Source organism: Hippopotamus amphibius, chromosome 3 (genome assembly GCF_030028045.1).
Source record: "Hippopotamus amphibius kiboko isolate mHipAmp2 chromosome 3, mHipAmp2.hap2, whole genome shotgun sequence".
NCBI classification, from domain to species: domain Eukaryota; kingdom Metazoa; phylum Chordata; class Mammalia; order Artiodactyla; family Hippopotamidae; genus Hippopotamus; species Hippopotamus amphibius.
The window spans coordinates 110,738,333-110,748,665 of NC_080188.1; the positions used below are offsets into that span (position 1 = coordinate 110,738,333).

A 10,333-nucleotide genomic window follows, 5' to 3' on the forward strand; every position below is an offset into this window, starting at 1 on the left:
TATATATATAGGAATATATAGATATTAAAACAAATAAGATAAAATACAATAAAAACTATTACACACATACTAAAGTTTAACATTGCTTATTCTGGTAACTGTGTCAGTCCTAAGGCACCCAGAATCCATGTCTCTAATAATAGCAATAGTAACCGCTTTCTCAACTTATCTGCAAGTGGAAGTGTTGTTCTGTTCTAAATAGTTTCCTGCTTATACTACCAGCATTCAAATGTGCATATGTTTTTATATTTCCCCAATCTAAAATGATTTTATATTTTCTACTGCCTATGATAATCTCATGCTCTTTTCATATTTCAAGTCTCCTGCAAGCCTTCCCTGAGAGGACTAACCAAAGGGGAACTTTCCTTCCAATGAATACATGACTCAGCACTTACTTATGATTTTCTGGGACCTTGGAAACTATAAACTTTTTGTTTAGCTTGTAATATGCAGGTATTTGATATCCCAACTCTATGTAAGCTCCTTAATATGGGTAAGAGTGTGGGTGCTGGATTCTGAGAGGGGAGTTTAAATCTTGTTTGCCATCATTCTGCTGCAAGTCACTATCAACTGGTCACTCTCTCTCCCTAAGAATCAGGCTTTTAAACTGTATTCACATTTTGACTTAACTCCCCTGCACCTCATTTTTAAGGAGTTCAAAAAAATCCTTTCTACTTAAAAAAAGGCACCACAAAAGAAACAAAACAAAAAAGGCACCACATTTATAGAACTGCACAGAGATGTATGTCTAACATAATCTGAATTTCTTGATTCTATGCTTACCAAACCTCATTTTCCTCATGGATAAAGTTGGGAAAATTATATCAAACTCCTGGGATGTCATAAAGATTAAACACAATAAATTATGCAAAAAGCCTGGCACATAGTAATTTTCAATAAATATAAACTCCTGTTACCATCTCAGCAAGGATGAATCAGCAAGTTTATCAAATTGAATACCCCAAGAATATAATACTGGCATATTCTCATATCCATTTATCATTTATAATTTGCCATTTTTTTTATGAATTTAACTTTCTCCCTGCCTGCAAAGGCACTGGAATGTTTTGTAACTAAAAATAACTATTGTTTTGGGACTTCTCTGATGGCCCAGTGGTTAAGAATCCACCTGCCAATGCAGGGGACACAGGTTCGATCCCTGGTCCAGGAAGATCCCACATGTCCCAGGGCACCTAAGCCCATGTGCCACAACTACTGGACCTGCACTCTAGAGCCCACGAGCCAGAACTACTGAAGCCCATGTGCCTAGCGCCCATGCTCCGCAGCAAGAGAAACCACCACAATGATAAGCCTGTGCACCACAACAAAGAGTAGCCCCCAGTCTCTGCAACTAGGCAAAGCCCATGTGCAGCAATGAAGACCCAAAGCAGCCAAAATAAAAAAATAAACAAAAATTTATAAAATTAATAATTATTGTTTTAATTCACATCTGTTACTGCCTTCTAAAATGGGTCCCTCCTATTATGTTGATTATCAGTTATTTTCTTAGTGCTCCAGAGAGGCTGGAAATACAAGTTCTGAGGTTAAATACTGTGACTAGAATTAATCAATTTGAATAACAAAAGAGAGAACACTTCCAGCACTTGGTGGATTTCAGGGGTAAAGCAACAATGGCATTTAAGCCCTTTCTTAGGGAAAATCAGAAAACACACTCATAAAAACTTCAAGGAAAAATAATTTGATTGGAGTTCCTCTTTTTATTCTGTAAAGTCATCAGAATTAAAACTGCCAAGAATTTAAATTTTGTCTCTGAAAACAATGTAGTATTTTGCAGCTCAAGGGCTCATCTCCATAGGGGACACACTGCTCCCTCATCTGAGAAGTCAAGCCAAACCTAGAAAGTCCATTTTCTTTCTTGTGTTAAATGATCAGGACAATCTCTGAACCATGCAAAGATTTAGACACTTTTCATAGCCCTTCTATGACTATTCTTATTTCTTTCTTCCTTCTCAAATTGGATTTCCAATGTGTAATGTCTAACACGATATTCTCAGATTACACATGTTGAAAGGAAATAAACTTCTGATGTTCACATCTTGACTGCCACACAATTTAGAACACAGCCATTGAGACATTGTATATCCCAATGCCTACTCTCTTTTCTGCGCTGCAGAGAACTTTCACAGTTTCAATATCCCAAATGTGACAGAGAGTTCTGATCTTATAGGGGCAGGAGACAGCTCTAGAGGTGACACTGTTATAAAATACTTTGAAATCCTCCTTAATATTTGTTTTGATACCTCTTTCACACAAATTTAAGATCATCTCTAAGATCTACTCATTTAAGATATGTTTGATAATCTTTTACAGTAATAAAAGAACAAAGTTGAATTTTCTTATAAGGGATACCATTATGACCTTCAAAATTGTTTCTTTATTTTCTCAAGTTTTTCCCTTTAAGTTGGGGTTTTCTGTCAGAAAACTACACATGAATTTTGTTATATGCACCTTTGCATTACCTTCTAAAGAAGTCTGATGATAAATGTGATAGGATTGATGGAGAAGAAGGAGGTAGGTAAACATATTCTGTATTTTGAAAGGAACATCATGCAAAGCCTGGTTAAGCACTAAAGAGCCTAGAAAGTTTGGAGTCAGGAAATAACCAGAATGCAAGATGGTGTGAAGGAAATAAATTTGAGGAGAACATAGATGACTAATGAGGGTTTTATCAAATGTCACTGCTTTATTATTTAAGTTTACCTTTCTCTGTTTTCCTACAAAGCTATTCCATTGTCATTAAGACCCTATAAATTTCCTTTAAAGAAAGAAATAAGAAAAATAGATAATTTCTACCTCAAAAAGGAAGTTGGAGGTAAGGACAGAGAGACTTTCCCATAGTTCAGAGCTAATATTTTATTAGTTTTATATGAAACTCCTTGTTTTCAGCTACTTAAATTATTTCCCCTCTCCCACTTGTACTCTCTCTAATGCACTGAAAATTTGTATGCCAAAATCATAATCAGATCTTCTAATTATCCCAATGAATGGGATTAGGTAGTACTCTGAGGAAGACTGAATTCTAGAAGTAGGATAGTGTGGCCCCTCCTTCCATAGCAGCAGATGTATCACCAGTGAAAAGAGATGGAATGTCAACTTTCTTTAACACATCAACTGTACTTACTGTTGGTGGATTCAAATCCTTCACTTTTTTAGGGTAACTCTCCTGATTGTAATGCAATTACTGATTACCAGCAGACAAAGCATCAATAGTTAACTCTTTGCAATTAGTCATCCTTTCAACCAAATAAAGTTAATTAGAGGTTTATTATATTTCAGGCCATATGTTGGGACTGGAGATATAAAAATGAATAATCTCTTTGTGAAGGAGAAGTTGTGGGAAATATTCTGGAATTGTAAAAAACAACAACAGTAACAACAACCATTAATGACTGATGTGTGTTATTTCCAAGATTTCAATACCTTCAACTGAGTTTGGAAGTAATTTGCTAATTTAAAATGTGATTGTATTTCATGTAGGGTAAAAATATGAGATCACTCATCTGGAAAAATTAAGAGTCAGCAAAATTGGACAAAAATAAAAATTAATGCAAGGAGATTGTGATAAATAAGAAACAAATTTTATGAAGTGATGTTTTTGAGTCATAGCATAAACGATTTCTGTAGGAATCTTCCTTATGCTGCCATAGCATCTTTGTTTCTAAGACAATATATCATAGGGTTAAGCATTGGTGTGACAATGGTGTAAAAAAGGGAAATAAATCTGTCCATTCCTATTGAATGACTGGACTTTGGTCTCAAATAGGTAATGATGCTTGATCCAAAGAATAAAGTCACAACCATGAGATGAGAAGAACAGGTGGAGACAGCCTTAACTCTTCCAGTAGCTGAAGGCAGCTTCAGGATGGTCTCAATTATTTTCACATACGATGCAAGAATTAACATAAAAGGAATAGTGACAACTAGAACAGCAATTACATAAATCAATATCTCAGTCATAAAAGTGTCCCCACAGGCAAGCTTAAGCACTGGAGGTACGCCACAGAAAAAGTGATTCAACTGGTTAGAGCCACAGAAGGATAGAGAGAAGACCTGGTAGGTAAAGCCTATGAACATTGGAATTCCACTGACCCAACAGCCAGCTGCCAGTTTGACACACAGCCTCCTGTTCATGAGGAGAGGGTAGAGCAATGGGTGGCAAATGGCCACATACCTGTCATAAGCCACTGCAGTCAGAAGGAAGCACTCAGTGACTCCAAACACCAGAAAGAAATACATTTGAACAGCACAGGCCAGAAAGGATATATTTCTAGTTTATCTACAAAGATCTATCAATAATCTAGGGACAGTGACTGATACATAACATATTTCCAAGGTAGAAAAGTTCCCCAGGAAAAAGTACATGGGGGTCTGGAGGGAAGGATCAGTGTTGGTTATTATGATGATGAGGCTATTTCCCAACAGAATAATCAGGTAGATGATCAAAAATACCCCCAAAAATAATCCTTGAATGTCAGGGGCATCCGAGAAGCCAAGCAAGATGAAACCCACCAATGTAGTCCTGTTCCATGGCGGGGAATTGTGTCCCCTGGATTCCATCTGTGAACAGAAGATTAAGAAGTCACTCCAATTTGCTGGGCCCAGCAGCAAAATGGGAACTAACAGGTGGATGATTTCAAATCCAGTGACACAGGATAATCAGTATGTTTGTTTGTTTTTTATTTGTGGCAATATATTTTACATTCAATATTCTAAAATTCTACAACGTGAAAACAGAACATAATCTTATAATCTATTATTTCTACTCATATTAAAGATTATGGGTATACAAATAACACAGCAAAACAGACAACATTAAAAAAAGAGCAAATATCTCAGGTAGCCTATTCTCAGGATAAGAACTGCTCTAGATAATTTGGGACATTCTCTAACGGGAAATGCCTTTTAGTTCTGATCAATTTGGTCTCTATTTGTTTTCTATTTGTATATTTTTTCTGCCTATAACTTTCTAACTTGTCATCTATTTATATGATCATTTCATGTTTGGCTTGATGTTTCCCCTGTGAGCAGCATCTCAGATAACCAAATGGCAAGGTGATCAGTAAGACTCCATTGCCTGGGCCACTCACTACCTGTGAAGGAAACTTAGACACTGATCAGAAGAAAAAAAAAGGGCATATGTCCTTGTCTCCATCATGCATATTCCATGTGATATAGCATAGAAATGTATAGTAGAACTAAAACATCATTAGTCATATGTTCACCTGAAGCTTAGAATATCAAATAGATAAGATTTTGATGTAATATGTCCTCACCCCCTCTATGGCCCCAACAATCTTAACAACTCTGCTAACATTCTTAACATTAGGGCTTTAAGAGTAATTAGATAATTTTAAGGCCTTTATGGAGTAATTAAACAAGAATAAGGAAAAATATAATGAGTAAAAGGATTTAATCACAAAGATTACAGGCCCAACACAAGATCAAATGTAAAATTCATAGATGACCTTTTCATACCTCTTCTTCTACCCCTAAAGGTACGTCTGAGTATATATTACATATTGTGAATATATAAAATATTGTGAATATATAATATGTATTATAAACATAATGTAAATTATATAATATCTATCCTAAATATAGATATCTGAATAATGATCAGTAAGCACAGTGCCAAATGCAGTGTAGACTTAGCCTAACCAGCTTGATTCATAATTAAGCATTTTTGGATGAAGTAATTGCAGTCTCTCCTCTACTGTACTGGATCCTAGACATCAGTTTTGTGATTTCCAACCAGCATCATTAATGCTAAGTTGTGACCTGCTTCAGATTGTCACCTGCTCCCAAATCCACTTTGTCATGAGTCAAACGTTCTCCCTCATTTCCAAACTCCAAATATGTCTTCACTTGCTACAGAATACAACCTCCCTTTCTTCTTTGAAGACTGCCAGCCCCTCTTCCCTCTCACAAATCCCAAATAGCTGAAAAACCCAACAATTTCTACTTTTAGTGCCTTAGTTCTCACTAATCTCAAACTTTTCCCTTCTTATTTCAGTGAATCTCTTTAATTTAGTGATTTTTCACAGCAAACTAAAGGCAAAATCCCCCTTCTGGCTCATCTCTGTTTACAGCTCAGAAATGTCAAGAGAAGGAGCCCAGGGCCTGAGAAGTTTTAGATTTAAATATTATGTCATTCAAACGCAGACCTATTGTACTCCTCTAAATCTTCTCTCACCAACTCTTTCTTTGGTTTTTCTGTTTTCTTCTCTTTTTTTTTTTTTTCTGTTTTCACATTTGGTAATTATTTTCTTACTTTATGTCTTCTCAAACTTTCAAGATTTTTTATCTACATATCTACTATTAACAATCTACCATATACGTGTGTGTGTGTGTGTGTGTGTGTGTGTGTGTATAAAACGTATGTTTTTCTTTTCTTCAGAACTGACACTTTATGAAAACCAACTGGAAAGGAACTGAATTTTCAGTGATACAGATATGTTTGACTGAATGTATCATGCAGTAAATCAATGTATACTTTGTTATACATATTGTAGTTTATTATGGCTAAATAAAATGTGTTAAATACAAAGTATGCTAAATACTAAAAGCACAAATGGTAAATGATGTGAGCTCCTTTTCTGTCATTGCAGAGCTTGGCAACAAGGAGTGAAGTCAGACAGATGAGTCAGATACTGCAGGACAGTGTGCAGGCTGTGTAGAAAGCACCATAAGGTGTTATGGGAGAACCAGGTAAATGCTCAAGGAAGTGGTGCCAAACCTAAGGCTTCATCAGATCTTAGGTTATCACAGAATCATTCAGGCTTTTTTAATCAGTTTTTTGTTTCTTTTCATTCAGTTTTTTATATCTTTAAATAAAAACTAATCATTTTTATTTAAAGAAAATAGCAAAATATTTTTGTACAAAAAAACATGCCCTCATGTCCTTATTCAATTGTGTATTCTAAAGGCTATTCAGGTGCTTACATGAGTGAGTGGCTTATAAATATTTCCCAACAGGTGGTTGCATAAATGAAGATTTTCTACTGACCTCAGCAATCATGCTCCATTTAACTAGATTCAAGTACTCATTGACCAAAGGATAGTGCAATTGAGTGATTTAAAAAGGAAATTAGATATTTTAACTGATATCTGTTTTTTTTTTTTCTTTCCTTCTGAACTTTGCTCATCTTTTATCCTGCCCTAGAGTAGCCTTTTCTCTATTGAAGAGAGGAAAGATAGTATAGGTTAGCATTTTGGAAGGAATACTGAGTTAAAATTAGCAGATTATTTTATGCTGGTTGGTACAAGCCATAAGCAATACCTAGAGAAAATCCAGTCTAACTTACTGGGCTTTCATTTTTAGCTTTTTTTTTTTTTTTTTCCTGCTCATCCACACCAGACTGACAGTTGTACTTTGAACACACAGGAGAAATAGACTGTTATAGAAACAGAAACAAAATTAAATTTAAAAGTCTAACTCATATCCTATGCAATATTGGAAAGCATCCCCAAATATAAATTTCTTGATTATTTTCTTTCCTGAACTTGATCTGTTCTCTCCATTAATGATTAATGGCACATTGGCAATTCGAACATGGGAACTTCAGTCCTTCCTCTACCAATGTTTCTATTTTAGCAGGAACCAGCAGACTATGGAGAGTAGAGAGGCTTTGTTATTTGAAACTATGCTTTTATGGTTACCAATTTTTTGTAAATTAATTATGGGCTAACCACTCTGTTAATGACTTTGTGTTATCTTATTTATCACAATGTGAATGAAATAGGTACATTTATTATTCACATTTTGCATAAAGAGCCAGAGGCACAGAGACTTCAAGTAACTTGCTCAGTGTCAAGAAGCTAGTATGTGACTTAGGTGACTTCAGATTAATCAGGGTAATGCCAGAGTCCATATTCTTAATCAAAGCTCAATAGACTTCTTTGAACATTCAACAGGAAATAACTTAATATTTATATTAAATGTTTTATATTTGATATTTTATATTAATTTTATATTCATAATAAATCAATAAAACTAAGTAAAGTTCTTCACAATAGCAAGTAAAGTACATGTCTATTTTATATCTCATTTACAGTTATAAAAATGAAAGCCAGATTACTTATAGTTATAGTATGCATATTTCAGTTCAGAAGATTCATCTTATTAATGAATCTGATTGGAAGAAAGTGCTTTTTCTTTTCTAAGTGCTTTTGATTCTTGAACTAAAAGAATACACTACAATAAAAAGAGCAGGTTAAAATAAATACTGCTTACCTTTTTATATTATGCAGACATCACTATGAGTTACTCTTTTACAAGGACCATGGTCTTACATAATATAAACCTCTATCTGAATTATTCAAGTAACAAATTCAGCCATTCTTATTTACCCTTGAAGCTCATACTTTGCTTAAATCAATGAGTGCTCTTAGATAGAAAATAGCCCCTTATTATTGTGGAGAAATCTTCTCTCTATGACACATTGCATTTTTAACCTCAATAAACTGTTTATCAAGTGGAAACACAGAAAATAACCATGATTGCCTCTGGGTCAATTAGTGCTGCCTTGAAGTGTCTCTCTCTATGGAATATGGTCTGAGCAGCACAGGGCTCCTGGCCACTTCTCTTCACCTGTCTCCCCATCGTCTAGATCTTGGGAAAGTAGAGCAATTCCCCTCCTGGGAAAGGCTGTTTAAGACAGCTGCAGTCTTAAAGTTGGTCTATATCTGTGTATGCAATCAGTGGATACAAAATTTGAAATTATTAAAACACCATTTCTTAAGCTCATAGTATGTAACTTGGGAAGCATCTAGAGGTCACACATCATCTAGTTTGTTTTAGAGTTAAGGCCCTCCATTCACACCATGTATAGAATTTATCTTTAGTTACAGGTACATATATAAGAAAAAGAGATGAGTTTGAAAAAGAGTATATAGTACACTAAGTTTTCTATATCAAGAAGGTGGGAATGGGGAAACAACATTGTGAGGGCTTTAAAACTAATAGGAAAGAGAATGTAGTGTAAATTTTTATTATTGCTGTGAATCTTTGCTAAACTATGTAAAATAATCAATTTGTGCATTCAGCCCTTTTCTATTCATATATTGAATTCAATAAATATCCAGCCATATCACGTGCTGTGCTAAACTCTTCAGGAAGCACTAAAAGATTTGTGTCCTAAAAATTGCTTACAATATCTGACTGTCAAACACCTGTTCATCTCTTAGGAAGAGCTGGTATGTCACATTCTATGGAAAGTAATGCAGTATTGCTTCAAGCAAAGTTAAATGTTTCCACAGGCATGCTTTCTTATATAACTTCCAGTTTGACCTTTATTAATGTTATATTTTAATATTTATCCCATAACTTGCCTTTCCCTCTTGTCTTAAACTCCTTGAACCTAAGGTACTTGTCTTGTTTATTTTTTTAAGAACTTTTATTGAAATACAGTTAACAGACAATAAACAGAATATATTTAGAGTGTACAATTTGGTATCCCAATCTCTCAATTCATTCCTCTCCAACCATCCCCACTTTCCCCACTTGGTGCCCATGTGTTTGTTCTCTACACCTGTGTCTCTATTTCTGTCTTGCATTTCCTCTTTCATAGTTGTTAGCATTTGCCTTATGTACTGAGATGCTCCTATATTGGGTGCATATATATTTAAAATTGTTATCTCCTCTTCTTAGATTCTTCCTTCAATCTTTATGTAGTGTCCTTTATTGTCTCTTGTAACATTTTTTATTTTAAAGTCTATTTTATCTGATATGAGTATTACTACTCCACCTTTCTTTTGATTGTCATTTGCATGGAATATCTTTTTCCATCCCCTCACTTTCAGTCTGTATGTGTCCCTAGGTCTGAAGTGGGTTTCTCGCAGAGAGCATATATATGGGTCTTGTTTTTGTATCCATTCAGCCAGTTTGTGTCTTTTGGTTGGTGCATTTAGTCCATTTACATTCAAGGTAACTATCAATATGTGTTTTCCTATTACCATTTTCTTAATTGCTTTGTTGTTGTTTCTGTAGGTGCTTTTCTTCTCTTATGTTTCCCACTTAGAGAAGTTCCTTTAGCATTTGCTGTAGGGCTGGATTGGTGGTGCTGAATTCTCTTAGCTGTTGCTTGTCTGTAAAGCTTCTGATTTCTCCGACAAATCTGAATGAGATCCTTGCTGGGTAGAATATTCTTGGTTGTAGGTTCTTCCCTTTCATCACTTGAAATATATCATGCCACTCCCTTCTGGCTTGCAGTTTCTGCTGAGAAATCAGCTGTTAACATTATGAGAGTTCCCTTGTACGTTATTTATCATTTTTCCCTTGTTGCTTTTAATAACATTTCTCTGTCTTTAATTT

The 10,333-nt window shown here is 34.9% G+C and overlaps 1 pseudogene; it reads right to left on the bottom strand.

The window, feature by feature from the left end:
- Positions 1-3,654: 3,654 nt before the first annotated feature.
- Positions 3,655-4,578, bottom strand: LOC130849906 (olfactory receptor 10AG1-like; annotated as a pseudogene).
- Between the last annotated feature and the right edge of the window lie 5,755 nt (positions 4,579-10,333).